This window comes from Papaver somniferum, chromosome 3, assembly GCF_003573695.1.
Source record: "Papaver somniferum cultivar HN1 chromosome 3, ASM357369v1, whole genome shotgun sequence".
In the NCBI taxonomy this organism is placed as follows: domain Eukaryota; kingdom Viridiplantae; phylum Streptophyta; class Magnoliopsida; order Ranunculales; family Papaveraceae; genus Papaver; species Papaver somniferum.
Genome location: NC_039360.1, coordinates 129,762,612 through 129,787,894, shown reverse-complemented (window position 1 = coordinate 129,787,894; position 25,283 = coordinate 129,762,612).

The following is a 25,283-nucleotide window of genomic DNA, read 5'->3' as shown; positions in this document are numbered from 1 at the left end:
AAAATATCTTCTCTAGATTATGAACAAGAAAATGATTACAATTCTCTCTTTTTACGCTCACAGTCTCTCTAAACAGTGGATTAACCTTAAAACTGTTTGCTAAGCTTGCACAAGTATTGTTCCAAGCTTTCTAGGTTTTCTCTGCCTAGTATATGTGTCCTTAGCTATTAGCCAAAGCCCTTTATTTATAGCCTTCATCGTACTCAGCCGACCAAGGACTTCTATTAGGAATATATTTCCTAAACTAAGAGTATTGCCTAAAACAAAACTCTTCCCTAAATAGGAATTCTGCCTAAAAAAGGATTCCTGCCTAGAATAGGATTTTCCCCTCAACTTAGCTTGAGGTTAACTAAGTTTTCTAGAGGAGTACGGATCACCTGTATCAATTGGTTTCATATATTACAAATAATGTTATATGATATGTGTGGTTACGTTCGTGAACTATGATTGTCCCATATATGTCAAAAGTTAAGTCTATTGTGTCATTATGCAAATATTGATGGAAAATAGAATGAACCTTTGATGTCAAAGATTAAGTCTATTGTGTCATTATGCAAATACTGATGAAAAATAGAACGAATCTTTGTATATTCCGCAGTATTGATCTTTCCCTGATCCACTTCTATGTGAAAGTATTGTATGGCTCCATAAGTTCTCTTATGTTGAGCATTTCTGGTTAAATTAATCATGGGATCTCTTGTGGTTAATTTAATTGAGTATTCTGGATACAAATTCATGTTTCTTGTAATTTGTTAATGTCCAAAGAAATCCTTCTTTTCTTTTAAAAGTAAGGTCGCTCTTGTTGTACTTTCGGTAATGACATTTTATGGGGGGAGTTCTTAGTTAAATTTGTGCTTAATTATCAAATCTTTGTAGGGAGTGCGGATGTGGAATATTGTAGGAGTTTTCTTGTATCTTTATAAACTCCTTGATTAATACACTAAGTTTCGACTATGTGAAATCATCGAAACAAAGTTGATATGTAGTCTTTTAGTCATGAAGTATCTCTATGAGAATTTCATTATGATCCCACTAGTTTTCGCACCTTTGCCAATTTATATTGACAAAAAGGGGAAGAATTATTATGTAGTTCACACTACAAATACATATGGTTTACGGGTTTACGGATCATTATGTAAGGGGGAGTGGTTTTCATTGTGAGATGAAGTATTGACTAAGGGGGAGTGATACATATCACCAGAATATTATTGTCAAAGTTGTGATACAATTGAACTTTGATGATGTGAAATAATACTATGACATTGTATAACAATAATTGAGAACAATGGTTTTCTTATTGTTATGGATACAAATCTTCAACAACTATGATGCTGAGTTGAACACGTTCAGAATCACTGGAGTACTTGGAAGTGACGAAGATTTCAAGTAATGTTCGAGAACCAAGGAAATCAAGCATTTGGATGAAAAGCTACAAAGTTTATTTATTTTGTAATCCATATGTATTGATAGTTTGTCACTAAAATTGGAAAAAGGGGGAGATTGTTAGAGCACTGGTCGGTCGAACTCGCAAGCGTTGCTATCTCAAGCTTGTTTGTCAAGTTTAGTTGCCAAAACTATAAGTCTTGATTTCTAGTCTATTTATAGTTATGTCTCGGATTAAAATAGAATGTGTAGTTGAGATTGATACTTCACGGTGTTCATCGATTGAAGACGAAGAACTACTTAGGGGAGCTTGTGAAACTTCATCAACAAAAGGTATATGGAGACTTGAACTCATTTATCACTCAGAAGTTTATTTCTATTATATCTCCTATTGAGACAAAATTCGTATAGCTATATACACTTTATTTTATACACATTTGATATTTCGAGTTGAGTTTAAGTCGCTTACATATTTCTCGAAATATGTGTTGGTAAGCTTTCGCTTTAGCCAAGTTCATCTTTTATTCTTGACGAAAGTCAAAATATGATCATGTGAAAATCGCCTGGTAACATCTTCCGTGATTTGTGTGACACAGTCATTTGATGTAGACTCGGAATATTTCATATTGATCTATTGATCACTTGAAAATTGCTTTGAATCTAATAGTTTGTGTGAGACAGCTATTCATGTCTTCTAAGAATGTTTCAATGATTAAAATGGAGTTTAGAACAATTAAAAATTGATTGGATATAACACAATATGCGTACTTGTATGCTAATTGTTGCATGTTACTCCAAGTCTGGGAACCATAGTATGCATACCCGTATACATATTGGTTTAACAGTTCAAGTCCGGGAATGCGTACTAACTTAACAGCTCAAGTCCGGATATTTAGTATGCGTACCCGTTTGCATACTAATTTAACTGATTTCGGTCGTGAATGATAGTGTGCGTACCCGTTCACATACTGACGGACAGACCAAGTCTGGAACTCTAACTATGCGTACCCATTTGCATACTTGAGTGGGTTAAGTGCTAAAAATCGGTTTGTTCATGAACAAATACATTTATATAAGAAGGAACCCAATCTTTTGCAAATAGTAGCTATAATGTTCATGAATTGATTCGAGTGAATCAAAGTCGATTTTGCTTCAATTGTGTTTTGTATACTTCTATGGGAATATAAACAATTGAACAACTCTATAACTAGTTTCATTTAAATCATTTGAACTAGTTGTGATAAAGATGAACAAGGTTGACATGAAAGTGTTCATATGGCTAACTTCGTTTAACTATTGTTGAGCCAACCAAGTGTACACATTTAGGTACGGGTACCCATATCTAAATGAAGGCACATTTCATTTGTGTATAACAAGTTAAGTTCAATCTAACGGTTGAAAGATATTAGCTTGAATCTAATCAAATTTTCATCTAAGGCTGAATATTGAATGCTTTGTTACCAAGGTTGCATTGATTGCAAACCCTGATTTGAAGACTATATAACGGAGAACTCTAGCAATTGGAAACCTAATCCCCACACCTTCTGTGTGATATTTGTTGCGACTTGAGTCGATTCCCCTTTAACCTAGATTTTTGTAAAACCATTATTAGGTTAACAACTCAAAGACTTCATTAGGATTCTGAATCCAGACCCAACTATTTTCTCTGTAGTTGCGTGTTCTGATCTTACGTTGTTCTATCGTATTGAGTACTATCCTCTCTAAAATTTGCTCGAGATTCAATCTCCGATAGGTAAGATAAAAAGTAGTCACAAACATCTTCGTCTCATCGTTTGTGATTCCACAATATATTGTTCTGCTACCATACGGTTAAGATCATTGTAAGATGACTGATAGTACTAGGCTGTTCTTCGGGAATATAAGTCTGGTGTATCAATTGGTTCTTGTTCACCTTGATTTATCAAAAGATGGAACAAAAACTCGTAAGTATTTATGTGGGAGACAAATTTATCTATTCAATTGACTTTTCTGTGTGTGACAGATTTGTTTATCAAGTATTCGACTTTGGGTCATAACAATCTCAGTTGTGGGTGAGATCAGCTAAGGGAATCAAGTGCGTAAAATCCTGCTGGGATTCAGGGGAGTAAGGAACGCGACTGTACCTTAATCGGTGTGAGATTGGTTAGGGATCAACTACATTCCAGTCCGAAGTTAACTTGTAGTAGGATAGAGTCTGTAGCAGCTTAATACAGTATGGTGTTCAAATCTTGACTAGGTCCCGGGGTTTTTCTGCATTTGCGGTTTCCTCGTTAACAAAATTTCTGGTGTCTGTGTTATTTCTTTTCCGCATTATATTTTTGTATAATTGAAATATCACAGGTTGTGCGTAGTTCAATCAATTAGATAATCCAACCTTCGGTTGTTAGTATAAAAGTATTTTCTCTTGAACATTGGTCTTTGGTACCTTTCAAGTTATTTCTCTTATTGATCTGCTCACAGATTCCTATATGTTTGATTGCAGATTGATATATAACTCTTGGATGTATTTTCCTTGATTGAATCTGACTGTCTAGTTGATTCTCTTGGAAATATATTGGAGTTAGTCCATACAAATTGCCTAAACGAAATATTGGGTGTGGTTGTTAGACCCCCGCTTTTTCATTAAGTATATACCGCATTAAGAATTGAGTAAAGTTAAATACAATAATTTGATTATCTTAATATTAGCTAATGTGTCATGTGGACACAACATGACTCACCTAGTGAGGTGTCATCCAACTAATGATGGACATGTTGGATGATAAATAGCTATGAAGTAATGACTAAGTCCTCTTCTAAACTCTTATATGTATATCCGGAATTTTATAATTTTTCACTAATCAAGCAACATGAAATAGAAGTAGAAGCTAAGTCATTGAACCCTTAATAACTTGATGATTTATGTTTTCTTCTTCTTATACTTATAAAATTATATATCATTCTTCTATTATGCTCTTACTGATATGTTAATAAATTAAGATTAACTAAGTGTGAATTGTGTTATTGTTAGAGCATTGCTTGGTTGAACCCACTAGCGTTAGTATGTCAAGCTAGTTGTCAAATTTAGTTTCCAAAAAAATTTCTTGATTTAGTATACTATAGATAGTTTTGGACTAGATTTGGTCTAAGGAGAACTACTCTTAAGGATGAAGACTGAAGATTACAAGAAGAAATCATCAAGGACTTCATCATATTATAGTGAATGAGCTTACGAATTCAACAAGCCAAGAATAACTCAATTACGAGTTATAACGATGAAGTTATGAGTGATTATTAAAGTAACGGTTATAAGTGTTGTTGTAACTATTACAGTTCGTTAGTAGGAAACAATCCATGGACTGCTTGTAACGGTTCACGGACTTGGGCTTAATTACGTGAATAAAAGGCATTTTTTGTCAAATTGGTGATGTTTCCTTATCTAGGCAAGATGGCTATTAATCCAAACATGTTTGATTACCATATTAAAGTGTTTGTGATAACTTTTAATTCCTGCCTAAGTTAAAATGTGATTTATTCACATAAATACAATATTTGCTAATTAATTATTTTGGCAAGAGTTGTAACTTAGGAAAGACTCCCATATTTAGGAGAGTCTTGAAAAAGAAAAATAGTCAAAACCTAGCTTAGCTCTTAAGCTAACTTATTCATTATAAATAAAGGGTTCATGAGTGCAACATGTTTTTATCCCCTTTGGAAAATTGGTGTAAGATTCATAAGGTTGTTTTCCATGTCTTCTGTTCTTCGTGAACAAGAGTGAGATAAAAGTCTTTGTATTGGGGATCACAAAGCCGAGTTGGATTTAATCTTTGTGATTGATCATACAACTTGTAATCTAGGTTTTTCACCTCTTGTCTATTCTAAGGTTTTCTCTTCTGATATAAAACCATTCAAGAGTTGTTGATCATAAACCCTAGGTTTTGATAGACTTCAGTTTCCGATCGCATACCAACATTTGTTAGTCGAAATCGGAGACTAGAAAGAAAACTTCGATTAAGGTATCTCGTAAAAATCCTTAAGAAGTTTTAAACAAGATATCTCTAGATTTATTCTAGTTGTTCTTGTTGTAGAATCATTAGGTTTCTCTTCCTTTATTGAAGAGTATAATAATCCCGAATCTACAAGTTTGTTTTGATATTACTTTTACCTAGTAATTGTTTTTATCAAAATAAACACAAGATTTCCAAAACCTTGATTTACATCTAAAGGGAAATCAAATCGGTGTTTTGTGCAAACAAAAATCGAATCGTATCAATCGTGTTGTTGTATCTTCTAAAGAGAGGCTTGGATTCTGCTAGAAGATTTACGAGAAGCATTCCTAAAGACAATCGGTGTTGTGCTAGGACTTTTTGCTGAAGCAGGTATTACATCTAGTCCGAATAGGTAGTAGGAAATTGGTGTAACGACTTATAATCAGTGTGTGTTTATTCTGGACTAGGTCCCGGGGTTTTTCTGCATTTGCGGTTTCCTCGTTAATAAAATTTCTGGTGTCTGTGTTATTTCTTTTCTGCATTATATTTTTTATATAATTGAAATATCACAGGTTGTACGTAAGTTCAATCAATTGTGAATACGACCTTTGGGTTGTTGATTAAATTGATTGACATTTGGATATTGGTTTTTGATACCGTCGAAGTTATTTCTTATATTCAATCGGGCTCGCAAATTCCTATTTGTTTGATTGCGGTTTGAATTGAGAAATTGAGATATAAATTTTTGATATACTTTTCTTAATATTGAGTCTGATTGTCTAGTTGATTCTCTTGAAAGTATATTGGAGTTAGTCCATACAGATTGCCAAACGAATTATTGGGTGTGGTTGTTGTACCCCGTGTTTTCAATTGGTATTAGAGTATGCAAACACGCTAAGACCTCATAAGTCTGTGTTTGTAGCAATATGATTCTATGGACAGAAGTGTTATCTCTTTAAACGTACCACCAGTCTTCGATGGCATGAACTATTTATGGTGGAAAATTGTTATGCGTTCTTTTATTCAAGCGCGAGATTTTCAATCATGGGTTCGTATAGTTAATGGCTATAATCCTCCATTAGTTACAGTATAAGGTGTAACTGTTGAAAAGGATATTGGTGATTATGACGATCTTGAGATTCTTGCTGCAAATCAAAATTCTGAAGGATTAAATGCTATCATCCATGCCATTACCCCAGATCTTCAGCACCATGTTACTACGTGTAATAAGTCTAAAGATGCTTGGGATATCTTAGAAGCCGTGTTCGAAGGGAATGCCGCAGAGAAAGAAGCAAGGCTTCAAAATCTAGCTTCTGACTGGGAAAATCTTCGCATGTCTGATGATGAAACCTTTGATGAGTTTAACCAAAGACTTTATCAAAGAGTTAACTCCTCGTATTCATTAGGAAGAACTATTCCGGAGAAAGATATTCTGTGCAAAACTATCAGGTCTCTACCATCAAGATACGAGTCTAAGAAACATGCCATTGAAGAAGCAAACGATCTTTCTACACTCTCCAGAAATACCCTTGTTGGAAAGTTAAATATCTTACATAATGAACACGCATCTAGAAAAAAGGTGATTTCTCTTAAAGCTGCAAACATTTCTGAATCCTCTAAGGATAAATATGGTTCGCCAGATACTAAGGATGTTACTCCACGACAATTTAGAAAATTCTTGAGAGACGGGAAAAAGAGTTTTTCTAAAGGTGCAACATCTCCTAATGATGATGTACAATGCTATAACTGTCGTGGTTTCATGCACTTGTCTTCAGTATGTCCTAGCTGGAGCCGTAGACAATCAGCATATGCAGCAGCTTTGCCTACTCTTGATGATGGACCTGAATATTATAATCCCCAAGATCTCGCAGGCGAGGTTGCTTTAGCTTCTGAAAAAATTCTTTCGGATACTGATTTTGATTCTGACGAAGAAGTGTTCCATGTTGATCCAGTTGCTAATAATCTTCTTAAAGAATGTCATCGGAAACTTTCAGAAGCTGATAGCACCATTTTCAGTGAGAAAGTTAAATATAACAGACTTCGTAGTCAGAATAAAGACTTGCAAGACCAACTTGATTCTAGTGGTGCAAGATATTATCTCAATGAAATACGAAAGCTTAAAGAAGAAATTGTCGAAGGTCGATATCGGGAAATTACTCTTCAAGCAAGGCTAGATAACTTGGAGAACATTGAGATGAACTTGTTATTTGATTCGGAACGAGAAGATCTCAATGCTTAATATGAATCATCCAAGAATGATCTAGTTATTGTGCTTGAAAAGGTCAAAAGGTTGGAAAAAGAAAACTCGAGCTTAAAAGAGAGTTTGTATAGAAATAGCAGCTCATATAAATTAACCTCAATATTGGGAGCATATAGAATTCATCGTGATACACGAGGATTGGGCTATGAAGGAATAAGCGCTCCTAGTATTTACAAAGAGGTAAAATTTTCCAGAGCTAAAAATTCTTCTCAACCAAAACCTTCCACGGTTGACAAATGTGAAGTATCTCTACCAACTGCCGATGACGAAAAGAGGAAATTCTATCAAATTCCAAATCAAGCACATACACATTCAGGTAACACTAAGCATAACTTTTTCCATTATACTAAACATTGTTTTTATTGTGGAAAACCAGGTCACTTACAGAGGAATTGCAGATATCTTAAACGAGATAAAACCAGATCTGATTCTGTTAATATGACAAGATCTGGTTTTACAAACAGGAGAAAAACTGAGTCTCATAATATCAGTTCTTCTAGTATTTCCTCCAAGAAATTTCATAATTATATTGGGGAGAAAAAGAAATACGTTGCTCCAAAAGCTACTCAGAAATGGGTACCAAAGAAGATCAATAAAGCAACAGTACTATTAAGAAGGATCTCCCAAACAAGAGTTCGACAAGGGATAACATCTTAAAAAGGTATGAAATAGTTACTGAAAGTTTCGAGGAAGTTTTTAAATTCCTAGAATCCGTGTATGATTTTGTTTTGAATACCTGTGGTGAGCAAGATTTTGTTCACCTCAACACAACCTGATTGTGTTGAAAGTGCATCCTCACCAAGAATCCCTAATAAATGCGGTGAGGATTGCAAAATAATTGGGGAGCACATATTGTTTTGGGTAATTTTTGAATATGTCGAACAATTTATTTTTTCGAGCTGAGTCTAACTCGCTACATATTTCTCGAAATATGTGTTGGTAAGCTTTCTCTTTAGCCAAGTTCATCTTTACCTAGTGACGAAAGTCATGTCATGTTTCAATCACTTTGAAAATTGCTTTGACGAGAAATGGTTTGTGAATAACAACTATATAACGTCCTCTAAGAATGTTTCAATGATTGAAATGAGAGTTTAGATTGTATAACCAATGATGGATATAAGCATTATTGTGGCAACACATATATGTATAAGTCCTTATTCCTTGAACCGAAGTTTGCGAAATTTGTTGATCAAGATAACCGGAACAAGAGCCGTGAACCCAGTCCGCAAACTGGCGGAAGTTCTCGACCCGAGAAAATCTGCTGGAGTTTGAGAACTCCTTTCGGGAACTTAAGTCCGCGAACCCAGTCCGCGAACTTGAGTTGGTTATATCTAAATCCGATTGTTTGTGAACTTATATTTATATGAACTGAGGAATTCAAATTGCAAACGGTGACTATAAAGTTCATGAATCCATTCGAGTGAATCAAATCGTTTTTGCTTCAATTGTGTCTATTACGAAGATTTAAGCAATTGAACAACTCTCTAACTAGTTAATTTGAGTCATTTGAACTAGTTATGGTTAATATGAATATGGTTAAATACCACGCGTATGATTCTTAATTACCTAACTTGATTTGTGATTAAAAATTCTTAAGCATAACAGGTTAGAAGCAATAATCAAAACTATTGGATGTTGGTTTTTATTGTCAAAGAATCCTTTTCATACTCTTATGGTAACCATTCTTGGTGTAAATCCTCATGGAAAAGGTTATTCTTCCTTCTAAGCACATCAAGTCTTGTTTATACAAGTTTGTATCTTAGAAAATATGATCACAATACTTGATCTTCATGATTACGTTGTGTTATTACCATGAGATATTTCTATTTTTTAGTAACACGATCTCATGAGAGACTTTCAATGATTGGTCCTTAATTCGTATCTCCTTGTGGAGTTTCTAAAATCCAATATATAAATCCTTATCTCTGGAGTAAGGTCACTCTTGTTGTTCTTTCGAGAATGACATCTTAATGGGGGAGAGTTCTTAATCGAACTTTTGCTTACTTGCTATATCTTTGAGGGGAGAAGCGGTTGTGGAACATGTAGGGGTTAACTTGTATCTTAATAAACTCCTTGATGAAGTCACTAAGTTTCGACTTCGTGATATCATCTAAAGTAAAGTTGATATGTTTTTGTTTTGGTCAAGAAGTTCCTTTATGAAAATTTCATTAGGATCCCACCAGTCTTCGTACCTTTGCCAATTTATATTGACAAAAAGGGGGAGAATTATTTTGTAGTTCACGCTACATATACATATGGTTTACGGATCATTATGTAAGAGGGAGTGATTTTCATTGTGATATGAAGTATTAACTAAGGGGGAGTGATACATATCACCGTACTATTATTGTCAAAGTTGTGATACAATTGAACTTTCATGCTGTGTAATAATACTATGATGGATCTTCAACAAGTACAGAATGAACACACGCATAGTTGAAGAACCAAGGAAATCAAACATGTTGGGTTTTGGAGCTTAATGCTTTTATTTGTTTAAATCCATATGTAAAATGGTTTTGTCACTAAGATTTACAAAGGGGGAGATTGTTAGAGAATTGTTTGGTTGAACCCACTAGCGCTGGTATGCTAGTTGTCAAATTTAGTTTCCAAAACACATTCTTGATTTAGTATACTATAGATAGTTCGGACTAGATTAGGTCTAAGAAGAACTACTCTTAAGGATGAAGACTGAAGATTACAAGAAGACATCATCAAGGACTTCATCAACAAAGGTATGTGGTAATTGATTTCATTTGGGTTCTTGTTCAATTATACCTTTCTAATCTATCGAAACAAATGCTCACTCTATGGAACAATTCCTATGACGGTTAATATACATTTATGTATATATACTTGAGGTTATTGAGCCACGACTTTTGTGACAATAACCTTTATCCTTGGAAAGGTTCTCATATTATAGTGAATGAGCTTACGAATTCAAGGAGCCAAGAATCGCTCAATTCCGAGTTATAACGATGAAGTTATGAGTGATTTATTAAAGTAACAGTTATAAGTGTTGTTGTAACTGTTACAGTTCGTTAGTATGAAACAATCCATGGACTGCTTGTAACGGTTCACGGACTTGGGATTAATTACGTGAATAAAAGGCATTTTTGGTCAAATTGGTGATGTTTCCTTATCTAGGCAAGATGTCTATTAATCCAAACATATTTGATTACCATATTAAAGTGTTTGTGATAACTTTTAATTCCTGCCTAAGTTAAAATGTGATTTATTCACATATGTACAATATTTGCTAATTAATTAATTATTTTGGCAAGAGTTGTAACTTAGGAAAGACTCCCATATTTAGGAGAGTCTTGAAAAAGGAAAATAGTCAAAACCCTAGCTTAGCTTTTGAGCTAACTTATTCATTATAAATAAAGGGTTCATGAGTGCTACACGTTTTTATCCCCTTTGGAAAATTGGTGCAAGCTTCATAAGGTTGTTTTCCATGTCTTATGTTCTTCGTGAACAAGAGTGAGATAAAAGTCTTTGTATTGGGGATCACAAAGACGAGTTGGATTTAATCTTTGTGATTTATCATACAACTTGTAATCTAGGTTTTTCACCTCTTGTCTATTCTAAGGTTTTCTCTTCTGATATAAAACCATTCAAGAGTTGTTGATCATAAACCCTAGGTTTTGATAGACTTCAGTTTTCGATCGTATACTAACACTTGTTAGTTGAAATCGGAGACTAGAAAGAAAACTTCGATTAAGGTATCTCGTAAAAATCCTTAAGAAGTTTTAAACAAGATATCTCTAGATTTATTCTAGTTGTTCTTTTTGTAGAATCATTAGGGTTCTCTTCCTTTATTGAAGAGTATAATAATCCCTAATCTACAAGTTTGTTTTGGTATTAATTTTATCTAGTAATTGTTTTTATCAAAATAAACACAAGATTTCCAAAATCTTGATTTACATCTAAAGGGAAATCAAATCGGTGTTTTGTGCAAACAAAAATCGAATCGTATCAATCGTGTTGTTGTATCTTCTAAAGAGAGGCTCGGGTTCTGCTATAAGATTTACGAGAAGAATTCCTAAAGACAATCGGTGTTGTGCTAGGAGCTTTTGCTGAAGCAGGTATTACATCTAGTCCGAATAGGTAGTAGGAAATTAGTGTAATAGCTTATAATCAGTGTGTGTTTATTCTGGACTAGGTCCCAGGGTTTTTCTGCGTTTGCGGTTTCCTCGTTAACAAAATTTCTTGTGTATGTGTTATTTCTTTTCCACATTACATTTTTTATATAATTGAAATATCACAGGTTGTACGTAAGTTCAATCAATTGTGAATCCGATCTTTGGGTTGTTGATTAAATTAATTGATACTTGGATATTGGTTTTTGATACCATCCAAGTTATTTCTTATATTCAATCGGGCTCGCAAATTCCTATTTGTTTGATTGCGAATTGAATTGAGAAATTGAGATATAACTTTTTGATATACTTTTCTTAAGATTGAGTCTGACTGTCTAGTTGATTCTCTTGAAAGTATATTGGAGTTAGTCCATACAGATTGCCAAACGAATTATTGGGTGTGGTTGTTGTACCCCTGCTTTTTCAGCTACTAATAGAGATTATGCTAGCTAATGACAAGAAATAATGATGGATTTCATACTTATTTCAGATGTTGTAGAGCACGTAAATACTAGGGTTAATACTTGATTTCAACATATAAGTTCTATACATCATGCTTAAGCATAAAGTATATCGATTTTGAAGATTAAATTCCAACAATGTTTACTTAGATTGAATACGTACAAAACTGTGCAAATCCAATTATAAAGATAAACAATATAATGCAGAAAAGGAAAAACACAAGACACCAGAAAAAATTTTAACGAGGAAACCGCAATAGTAGAAAAACCTCGGGAGCTAGTCTAGGTTTGAACACCACACTGTATTAAACTGCTACAGAAACTAGCTTACTATCAGACTTCAGACTGGAATGTAATTGAGACCGAAGCCACGCTTCAAACGATTCAGTTACAGTCGCGTTCCTTACGTATCTTGAACCTTGCAAGGCTCGATGCACTTGATTCCCTTAGCTGACGTCCTTTACATTCTAAGAATTGCTTCAGCCGCAGTGAAGACTTTTGTGTAAATCTATTTGTAGTGGTCAAAGTTAGAAAACCTCACAAATACGGAACTTACGACTCCCAATGAGCATCTTAGATTCTTAACCACCTCTTAAGAAGAAAAAAAAGTTGTAGAAGATGTCATGTTAACTTAAAAACTCAAAATTTAACTTAAGTTCCGACTTCAACTTTTCATTTAAATTTTGAGTTTTTAAGTTAACATGACATCTTCTACAACTTTTTTTTAAGTTAACATGAAAAGTTCTTGTAGTCCTCAAAATTCTTAACCACCTATAATTCCATGTAGATACTCAAAACATTCTTTTATGTTTTTTTTTTGATTATTAAAGAGAGAAAATTAATTTTCTTATTGAAAAGGAGAGGGTACCAAGTACACTACCAACTTTTTTGTTCGGCAAGCTGTATGGAAAAAATTAATGATCCTTAACAATGTATACAAAACTTGTATCTCCATCTCTTCTCAATTAGAAATTATATACATTAAAGTATGTGAACCTGATTGTTAAGAAGAGTACTTGGACGATCTAAAAAATCAATATCCATGATCAATCTAGTCGTATCCAATATATTCAGATCTGAATACTTTCAAGTATGAAACTTGTTATATATCTTTCAAGATATGAATTCTGCAAGAAACGAGTCTCATAATTGATCTTTATTATATGAATGTATCTACAAGAATTGAGTACCTACTACTTGTGTAAATACAATTATAAAGATAAACAATATAACACGGAAAAGGAAACATAAGATACCGAAGTTTTGTTAAGGGAAAAATCGCAACTGCAGAAAAACCTCGGGACCTTGTCCAGATTTGAACACCAAACTGTATTAAGCCGCTGCAGACACTAGACTACTATCAGAATTCAGATTGGAATGTAATCGAGACCTAAGTCACCCTTCAAGCAATTCAGTTACTGTCACGCTCCTTACATCTCTTGAACCTAGATCGCAAGGCTCTATGCAATTGATTTCCTTCGTTGGCGTCCTTTATCCTAAGAGTTGATTCAAACTAAGTGAAGACTTTTGGTACCAATATGCCTCCAAAAGATAAGCCTATTTGGTTTCCCTTTAGATCAAAAGATCAAGGTTGGAAATTTGATTGCAATAGACAAAGCTAGAAAGCCTCACAAATCCGGAACACTTATACTCAGTTAGCTGAGAAGCCTGGATTTGTAACCACCTCTAAAGAACAATCGTGCAATAATCAATTAAGAATAGTTTCAGATATATATCTTAAGGAATTACAAAGTCTGAGACGAAAAGAACTTTGTGATTTCTATCTATCATGCCTGAAAGAGAAAAGCAAGATCAGGATACAAGAACCATCAAGGAAAAGATAGTCGGACCTGGCTTCACGAATCCCCAAGTGAAGCCTTTTAGTCGTTGACCTAATTATATTTCTCAGAGAAAACCTAGGTCAATATAGAAATATTTAGCAATCAACTAGGACATAGAAGTGTCCGGGATTGAATTTCCCAGTTTAACAAGTGTATCTATTTATATATGTTCAAGACTAAAGTTTGCTTAGAATTCAAGCTAAGCTAAATTGAAATTCAACCAAACACTTTCTCTGTTTATATGAAACTCTAATTAGGGTTCGTAGGCATGTGAGAAGTTTGTTTTGAAATCACATAGAAGAATATACACAGTGGTCCGAGTACCTGAACCGTGTATAATGATAGTTCTTGGAAAATATTCCTTTCGAACTAATAAGCATTATGGTGTTTATTTAAACAATTAAAACTTTAATCATGATGCACATACACAGGTGTTTTAGTGATAAATGATGTCTTACAGGTGTTTATGAGAGTCATAACAATATTAAACATATTTCAAAAAAAAAGTCTTTGAGCATCTGCTAAATATTCACTGGGACCACTGATGAAACGGTTCGTAAACTGTCAGGAAGTTCATGAATTCAGGGCGCCACGGCTCGTGAATTATTTAGCAACTTGTGAACTGGGATCGCCATTCGTTGCCTTTTCACCAATTTTAGATCACTACAGTACGTTAACCGGGTTGATGAACTGTCCCATCCTGGACTTTTCGCTTTGCGAATTGGAAATTCAAAAATTCAGAAATGATTCTGTTAGAGCATAGCTCGGTTAACTTCGCATGCGTTGCTATATCAAGCATGTTTGTCAATGTTAGTGATCAAAACTATAAGTCTTGATTTCTAGACTATTAGCTAAGTCTCGGACTAGGATAGGAAAAATGTAGTTGAGCTCAAGGACTTCATGGCGATTCAACGACAACGGCGAAGATCTACACAAGGAACCGTGGAAATTCATCAACAAAAAGGTATGTGAAGACTTGAACTTATCTATCAGTCAAAAGTCAATCTATTCTATCTCCTACTTCTTATGACACAAAAGTCGTATGCTATATAGACTAGATCAAACATATTTGATATTTCGAGCTGAGTATTCAATGCTTATCTTTTTCTTGAAATTCATATGTTGGTAAAGCGAGATCACTTTGATCAGGTTTATCTTCATCTTTCAATCACTAAGTTGAGAATTGCTCTGACGTGAAGACGATCTGTGAATAACGGTTGGGATAGCGTCCTCTGAGAATGTCTCAATGACTTAAATGAGAGTTTAGATTACGTAACCATGTATTCCTTGATCCTAAGTTCTTTAAACTTTGTTGAGCAAGAGAAATCAGTAGGATTGTGGAATTGGCTTGCCAAGTCCGCGAACCCAGTCCGCAGACCTAGTCCGCGAACTGTCGGAAGTTCTCGACCGAGAATTTCTGCTGGGATTTCCAAACTCGTTTGTGTGACCAAGTCCGCGAACTGGCGGAAGTTCTCGACCCGAGAATTTCTGCTGAGTTTGGAAAACTCAAACGATGTATTTAAGTCCGCGAACTTCTTTGTGAAATTAAGAGGTTATGATCTAAAGATGTGCTCTGAACATAAACATTAAATTACTAAGGAATGCTTAATGCAAACCGTGGCTATAATGTTCATTGAGCCGGTTCAATCGAATCGAAATCATCTTACTTCAATTGTGTCTTGTGAAGTTTCATAAGATCTCATAGCAATTGAATGACTCTCTAACTAGTTCGTTTGAGTCAAGTGAACTAGTTATGATGAATAAGGAACCAGGTCAATATGAGAAGCTCATATGGTTTCCTTTTGGTTACTATGTTGAACCAACATGAACGTACACGTTTGGGCCGGTTTTCACGAACTTGGAAAACGTCTACAACAAGTGTGTTTGACAAGCTTTGTTTTTCGATCTAATGGTTGAGAAATATTAGCTTGAATCTAAATTAGGTTTCATATAATGGTGAATAGAGTTTGCTTAACATCTAAGCAAAAAAACCTGATTTGAAAGGCTATATATAGGAGACATCTAGCTAGAGCAAAACTTAATCCCCACACACCTTTCTTGTGTGATATTAGTGCGCTCGCTAGAGTCGATCTCCATTAACCCTTGAGTTTCTTCTCTAAATTTGGATTAACGACTTAAAGACTTCTTTGGGATTGTGAAGCCAGACCGATACTACTTTTATCATAGTTGTGTGATCTGATCTTACTTTTCTATCGTACGAGTACAATCGATTTGATTGGCTTGAGAACTTGTTTCTCCGATACGTAAGATAAAGAAGTCACGAACGTCTTCGTCTCACTGTTCGTGATTCCTCGATATTCTTCTTGTGTATTCAGGAATTGAGTATTAAGAGGTGATTGATTTATCTAGGCTGTTCTTCGGGAATATAAGACTGGATTAATCAATTGGTTCATGTGCTACCTTGATCATATAAAAAACCGGAACAAAACTAGGGTTTACCGGTGGGAGACAGATTTATCCTTCTGTGTGATACAGATTTGTTTATTATCAAAGCCTGCGATTTTGGGTCGTAGCAACTCTTTGTTGTGGGTGAGATCAGCAAAGGGAATCAAGTGCGTGGTATCCTGCTGGGATCAGAGGCGTAGAGGTGCAACTGTACCTTATATCAGTGGGAGACTGATAGGGGTTCAATTGTAGTCCATTCCGAAGTTAATTGGTAGTAGGCTAGTGTCTGTAGCGGCTTAATACAATGTGTATCTAATCTGGACGAGGTCCCGGGGTTTTTCTGCATTTGCGGTTTCCTCGTTAACAAAATTTCTGGTGTCTATGTTATTTCTTTTCCGCATTATATTTTATATAATTGAAAAATACAGGTTGTGCGTTGAAGCTTAATCAATTAGAGATCCGATCTTGTGATTGTTGATTTCATTGATTAACACTTGGATATTGGTTTTTGATACCGTCCAAGTTATTCCTTGTGTTTGATTATAAGACTCGCTATTGTTTTAGCTTGAGTATTAATCAAAACAAGTGAGAGATAATAACTCTTTGAGATACTTCATTCTAGATTGAGTCTGACTGTCTAGTTGATTCTCTAGCAAAGTATTTCGGAGTTTGTCCATACAGATTGCTAATCGAAATATTGGGTGGTGTTATTAGACCGCCGCTTTTTCAATTGGTATCAGAGTAGGCAAACAAGTTTGAGACCTTAAAAGTCTGTGTTTGTAAGCGATCTGACTCTATGGACCAAACCGTTATCTCTCAAAAAGCAATACCAGTTCAGGGTCACTCGATTAAGGATCTAAATCCTCATGACACTGAGAATAACTCCAACATAGGTCCTTCACCTGGGTCTGTTCTAGACTGGGGAAAATCACTTGATGAACAGCTGGATGAACTTTCAGACGATAATGATTCTGAAGAAGGAAGAAGCGTTGATGAGGAAGTCTCTCAATACATCATGATGTTCGATCATGACCTGAAAGAAAAAAGGTCCAAAACATGTTTGAGAAAATACATGGGACCTCTTTGTCTAGAAAAACATGAAGTTGAGAAAACTCTTTAAAGGATATGATAGTGGATATAAACTCTTACAAGCCATTGTCAATAATCACAAGGAAGACGTTCTTCTAAAGAGAACTGAGTGTAATAATCTCCTTCGAAATCTTTCCATAGTGAAAGATAGAATTGAAGAATCTGAAGCTAGATGTGAATCTCAACGCAATTTTTTTAATGACAAAGAACATCAGTTTGCGACTGCCCTTGAAAAGGTGAAGTCATTAGAGGAGAATCTGAAAAGATTCAACTTTAGTTATACAAAGCTATCTTCTATGCTTGGAGCATGTAAAGATCATCGTGATACTCGTGATCTGGGCTATAAAGGAATAGACGCTCCAAAGTCTAGGAAGATTAACTTTGTTAAAGACGGTAATGAAACCTCATATGAAAAAACCTGTAACAGCCGGCAAGAACAAGGATTCTACTCTAACACCGTCTGCTCACAATAAAATCTCTAACAATAAGTCCTTTTACTGTTATTTCTGCGGGAACAGAGGACATTCTATGCAAAGGTGTCGTGTTCGAAAAAGGAATGAAAAACTTCACAACATTCTTATTTGGATGTCTAAAGAAGTTGTTAAACCTGCAACACAGATTGGTAGAATTAACAATCCACACTTTCAAAGGATGAAGGATAATTATTTCGGTTCTACCCAATCCTTTTTGAAGGTCACTCACACTTGGAGTAGGCAACAGATCCTGAAAATCAGTCTGGAAAGAGGAAAAGAAACAGAAGAAAGAAAAATTCTAACCCTCTCAGAAAAGATGTTGTTTCCAGCACCTCAAATACTGATTGTCTACACATCAACAATCGAGTATCTGATTTAAAGATCTGTATAAACAAGCTTAGACGGAATATCAAGAAGACATGACTTACTTTCAACACTGGTACGACTAAACCGTCTCTTGTGAATAATTTTTTAATACATAGTAATTTGATTCTTACCAATAAAGAAGAAGTGAATAATGATGAGAAAAATGCTCATCTTATTACTTTCTGACATGTTCATGATTGCATCTCTTCTTAATATTTTTATTTAACAAGATATGCTCATGTTTCTCGGGACTCGTCTTGAGAAAACTGTCAGATCTGTATTTTGTCTGGTACTTATTATTCCGTTTATTCACGAACTTCACGTTCGTCTCTCTCTTTGGACTTCTTGGTCTTTCCTTGGCCCAGATCCTTATCTTGCACCAACCCTCACGAACGCATATTACCTAGGGTTTATTTATTCTATGTATATATTATAAGTTCTAGAAAAAGTATTTTTGATTGGTGCACAATGGAGAGAAGCGACAAGATTGATGGTTTTGAGCAAAGCAAAAACCGTGGACTGATTGATGTGTCTATAACTTGTTATCATGTTGTTGATCATGAAACCAATGATCGGGTTCAGATTTCTTCACAACTGAATAGAAATCTTCTGAAGGATCTTGAGATCGTACAACAACATCTCGAGATTGCGACAAGGAACCTCAACTTCTTAAAAGGGGAACTAAGAAAGGAGAATGAGGAACTTATTCTTGTCCAAACCCTGATTACAGAGAAGATTTAGTTTTCTGATCTCTGTCTATTTTGCCCAGGAAGTCTTATTTTTGATTTAGATGGAAGAATAACTAGTGCTTTGATATCCAAGATTGTGACTACACATAGCTATCTTTTGTTTAATTCTCTTTTGTTATTTTTTTAGGTCTTGGTATTAAAATTCTAAAAATATTTGGAGGATGATTATTATTGCAGTATTTTATTGGGTTCATATATTGCAATATTGTTTATGGGATATGTATTGTTTGCGTCCGTGAACTTGAAGGTCCCATATGTTGTCAAAAGTAAAGTCGTTTATAATCGGTATTCGTATTGGTTCAAGGACGAATCGACTTTTGAAAATTACAAACGGTAAGCCTATGCAATCATGTATTTGATAGAAAATAGGATGTGATCGTTTGTTTTGCAAGGATAAAGTCTATTATGTCACTTTGTGATGCAAAGATAAAATTGATCCTTGTGTATCCACGGTTTTGGTCTTCATTGATCTATCTCATGAAAAAATCGTGAAGGCTCCATTATATGTCTTATGTCGAGTACCTTACAACTAAGTCGATTATGTTGCCTTTGTTGGTTATTCCATGAGATAGTATATGTTGAGCATATGAAACTAATTAATCGACTCGCTTGGTTATTTAATTGTGTACTCCATAAGTCTTCTTCTCTTCTTACTTATGTTGAGTACATGTACGGTTAGGTGTGTCAATCTTTTGATACCTTAATCGGGATTCCATAAGTTCTCTTTTGTTGAGCCCAAAATAATTAAATTGATTACCTCGGTGATTAGTGATAGGTGTCATAAACACCTAGATTTATTATCTATTGATTATGCTTTCTTTGCTATTTTTCGTGTGAATTATGTATTTTACGTTTGTTTTGAGCTTTTAGGCGTTTTGAAGTCATTTGGAACAAAAAGACAAGAAGCAGTCGAAAAGGGGCATGATAATCATTCCACGGTCATTTGCTGTTCGGAGTCGAAAAGGGGCATGATAATCATTCCACGGTTATTATTGTGTTGAATAAAATCATCAATGGTTCCCTTGTATATTCTAGTGAATTGATCTAAAATTAATTTTGTCGACCGCTGGTTCCCTTGTATATGCCAGTCGTGTTGATATTAGTATTCAGACCAGTAGCTCAATCCAATAGGATTTTTAGGTTTGTTTTGGCAGTGACCTTCAGACAGATATGGGAAACACCGCTCACCTTCGTCAACAGTCCGCCACTATCTACTTTCTATATCCATCTTCTTAATCTTTTCATGTGATTGTGGTTGATTAGATTCTGAGTATTGTGGTTGTGTACAACTTTCTGATAAAGTTTTATTACTAATTTATGAATTGGATTTGAAATTGGGTACTTCCTCCTGTAATCATTGATAGTATGCCAAGTACAAAATGTTTAGTGCCATTCTTAAATTTTCACAGGTGGCTGGAGTTTGGAAGTATAGGTTTTGTAGGTACACCTCTTGTAAACCTTCACGAGACTATAACTCGTCCACTAGGGACACCTAGGGGTTCAAAGGCATGTTATTCATGCTAAGAGTAACCGTAGCCTCGACGAGACGGAGTTGTATGTATGTTTTGAATTACTTTTGTTTGATTTGCTCGAGGACTAGCAAAGTCTAAGTGTGGGGGAATCTGATAGGTGTCATAAACACCTAGATTTATTATCTATTGATTATGCTTTCGTTGCTATTTTTCGTGTGAATTATGTATTTTACGTTTGTTTTGAGCTTTTAGGCGTTTTGAAGTCATTTGGAACAAAAGGAGAAGAAGCAGTCGAAAAGGGGCATGATAATCATTCCACGGTCATTTGCTGTTCGGAGTCCTGCTATGGATTAGAGGCATCCAGTTGGTGCCTTAAAGAAGCTGTTAAAGACACCCATGGATTTGATCATGGCCTCCCGTTTCCCACTTAACTTACCCATTTCTCATTTCCCCTAAGAACTAGGTCGAAAATCAGAACAACACAAAGCTCCATCTCTTCTCTTCAAACAAAGACCAAGACGATGTAATAAGGGTTTTTGCCGGCAAGTTCAGACAGAGATAACATGGATCGAGAAATCAGGTGGGATCGAGAGAAGTTTTGGTTCGATTTCGAGATGAATTTAAGAAGAAATCGAAGGTTAGTGAAGAAGATTGGAGTTGGGTATTACTCGAATTGAGATTTAAAATCCAGTATTCATAGTATGAGCTCAGGGTTGGTGTATTGTTATCGAGAAGATGAGTTAGGGTTTCTGTAATGGTGATTCAAAGTAGGGTTCGAATGAGTGAAGATCCATGGGGTTCCATTTGATGAAACAACACAGAGAGACCGAGAGTTGAAGATGATAAAACAGGAATCAGAGGATTTGAATCTAGGGTTTCTGAAATTGAATATTTGAGAAGAGAATGAATATGGTTTGATATTGGTGGAGAGTAGTGCTTAAATAGGTTTGCTGAGATGAAGTATGAAATGTAATGGTGGTAGCTGTAGTTGGAAGTGGTTTTGGTGGATGCTGTTGATTGAAATACAGGCGAGTTAATGGAGGTGCTGCCATGGATTTGAGTTAAGAGCCGATGAGATTAAGGGTTTCACTGGGTTCAAGTATACAACAGTGGTGATGTTGCTGAGGTCGACAATCCAGTGAAGGGAGAATCTGTGTTGAAATATGAGAAATTGTGTTGTTGGCGGTTGTTGCTCAAGATCAAGACCAAGAAACTGTGAACTCAGAGAGAAGGGTTTGAGTCTGAGATTGAATTGGTTTTATTATTCAGGGGATGGATGAGATGTTGCTATTGGATGAGTGTGTGAAGCTGAAATTACAAGTTGTTGCTGCTTGAATGCCTGATACTAATGATTCATGGTCATTGTGACTGCAATGAAGTTGTTTAGATGAATGCCTAGGTTCAGCTGGTATTTGATAATGATGTATGGATTCAGAATGGGTTTCAGGTTATAATGCTGCTGTGGATTCAAAGAGTTTGGCAGATGAAATGGCTAGGCAGTATGAACTGAGGGTAATGGCTGGTGCTACATTGCAGTGAAGTTGGAAATGCAAGTGCGGATACTGGAGACAATAAAGTTGCAGTTCGTGAGGTAGTGACGGGCTTGACTGAAGGAAAACAGGTGATGCTTCTGCTACTGTTATGTGAAGATTGGAGGATGGGATTTGTTTGAGCTACAGATGGCTTGAAGTTGTGGAACGGAGATGATGGACCTGACAGATGAAGGTGGTCTGATGTTGCATTGCATTTGAGTGGACTTGAATACTACAGGGAATGATGTGTGAAGATTTGAAGTTGAATCTGAAGCTGCAGACTGAGGTAGCAATAAGCAAAGACGATGGTGTTGACTGACTTGATGCGCGAATGCAATGAAATGTTGCAGATTTTGTATTTGCAGAGATTGCAGTCATGGAGATGCTGAGATTGCAGAATTGGCAATGGGAATGGTTGTGTGCAGAGTTTTTGGTGGTTCAAAAAAGAATGGTCTACAGGGGGTGGTAGCTTGGCAAGGTCTAGCCATCATGGCTGATAGTAAGCTGGTGAATCGAAATCATTGCGCGACACAAACTCTGTCCTGTGAAAATCAGTACAATGGCCTTAGCCTATACCAGTTAGACTCTAACTCATTCAGCTCAGTTAACTCAGCTTCTGACTGAGTGATCTTGACCGTTATGACTGTCAAACATAACAATTGACCGGAAGAATATTCTGTCAGCCTACGGAAGCATCTCACATGCCCGACAGTGGATTTCTGGCAAACTCCGGCCAATTTACGGCGATGACGTCAGCACCTTCCGACGACCAGTTTTCACCCTAAATTCCACTTGGGGTTTTATCACACATGGGCTTGGTGGACCAATTGGAGATGGGTTTTGAGAAGACCTAATATTGGAAAGAGTATCCTTTGGAATGGGAGAAGCATATAATAGAAAAGTATTTTTCTAAACCTGGACATCTCCATGAAGGGAGACTTCTACTTGCTTTCTAAGATTTCACATGATAGATTCTTCTAAACTCTTTGTGATGATTTCCAAAAACCCAAGTAGTTGATTTATTTTTATTGGTTGAAGATGTAGTTGGATTTTGCAACCAAGTTATGATTTTTATGAATTAGTTTTCTCTCATTATTATCGCTTGATTTCTACTGCGTATAATAATTGCATGATTGATGTATTGCAATATGATTGAATGTTTGTTTGGTTGAGTCTAGAATTGATTGAACTCACATCCATATCTATAGCTATTTTAGGTTTCATCATCGAGCGATAACCTTGGATACGAGTAGCATGATATGATTACGGTTTGTAGTGATACACTCATGTAATCATATGTAGAAATTGACCTTTGTCCGAATTTTCATGCGCAATGTATGACAATTGCATTGATTAGCCTATTTCTTAAACTTAATGCTCCTAATAATTGAACTTAATTAGCGCAAGGCGTTAGGTTATTCTTTAGGTAGAATTCACATACGCCGCTCTAATGTGTGTGTTGATGAACTTAGGAAATTTACGGAGTATTCTTGCAATAAGGTATTCTAAGGCTTTTGATGATAACGAGATTAAATACGAATTCTAATCATACATTCAAAACTTGTTTGCTAATGAAGATGAAACCTTTATCCAATATTTCTCATCTTATTGATTTGCGTGTTTACCTTTATTGTTTGCTTTTGTTTATTTTAGTATATAAAAATCAGAAAAATCCCCCTTGTTTATTTAAGAAACCGAAACATATTGACAACCTAGTCCTTTCTGTGGGAACGATCCTTTCTTACCCTTGCTATATTATATATTTTAAGTTGTGAGAAAGTAATATCATTTTTGACGCATACGACATCGATCAAATTTTGGCGCCGCTGCCGGGGATATATATTCCATCTAAGTAGATGTAATTTTTTCTTGACAATGAGCTATATATATTGGCTGAGTTGGGATTAGATGCCAACTAAATAGATTGTTTAGTGTTTATCCTCTATTGTTCAGAAATAGCTATGAGTCGGAGTATCAGTTTTTATTATGCATTTTATTTTCTTATTGTGTATATATATCATGTTATAAGATTTCCCACCTTGACTTTCTTTGGACGATTCAATTTACATTGAGGACAATGTAAAGTTTAAGTGTGGGGAAGTGTTCTCATATAGAGTTTTTAGCTCTGTTACAAAAAAAAAAGTAGAAAAACTAAAAAGAAAAAAAAAGATAATAAATTCCTAAGTCTAGCAACTTGTGCCTTACACTAATGGAAACATCGTGGTTGTAGGAGTTAAGGAACCCATTAGTAGAGTCTATTCATATGAAAACGAACAAAATATAAAAATAAACAACATGTTAGTTGTCACCATATCTCGGAGTCGTCACCATATCACGTTCTATTTTTATTTTTCCATATTTATCTATTGTTTCTCTAAGTGAATTGATGGGGCACGAACATCGAATTGTTATCACTGCTAGGATGAAATAGAGTGATTGAGTTACTACAAAAGAAAAAGAAAAAAAAAGACCGACCAATTGACCAAAAGAAATAAATATGACACTTGGATACAACAATATGTGTGTGTTCTCCCTGTCTTCGTCGCCTAAGCAAGCGTGGAGTGCAGGATCCAAGGGAACTATCATGTAATCTGTTGACAAGAAACATGCGCTTGGATCCACAAGATCCAATCATGATGTCAATGCAAAAAAAAAAAAAAAAAATTGAAAAAGGAAAAAAAATTGAAAAAAGAAAAAAATAATATTATTATTGTGTTGAATAAAATCGATCACTGGTTCCCTTGTATATTCCAGTGAATTGATCTAAAATTAAGTCCGTCGACCGCTGGTTCCCTTGTATATGCCAGTCGTGTTGATATTAGTATTCGGACCAGTAGCTCAATCAAATAGGATTTTTAGGTTTATTTTGGCAGTGACCTTCAGACAGATATGGGAAACACCTCTCACCTTAATCAACAGTCCGCCACCATCTACTTTCTATATCCATCTTCTTAATCTTTTCATGTGACTGTGGTTGATTAGATTCCGAATATTGCGGTTGTGTACAACTTTCTGATAAAGTTTTATTACTAATTTATGAATTGGATTTGAAATTGGGTACTTCCTCCTGTAATCATTGATAGTATGCCAAGTACAAAATATTTAGTGCCATTCTTAAATTTTCACAGGTGGCTGGAGTTTGGA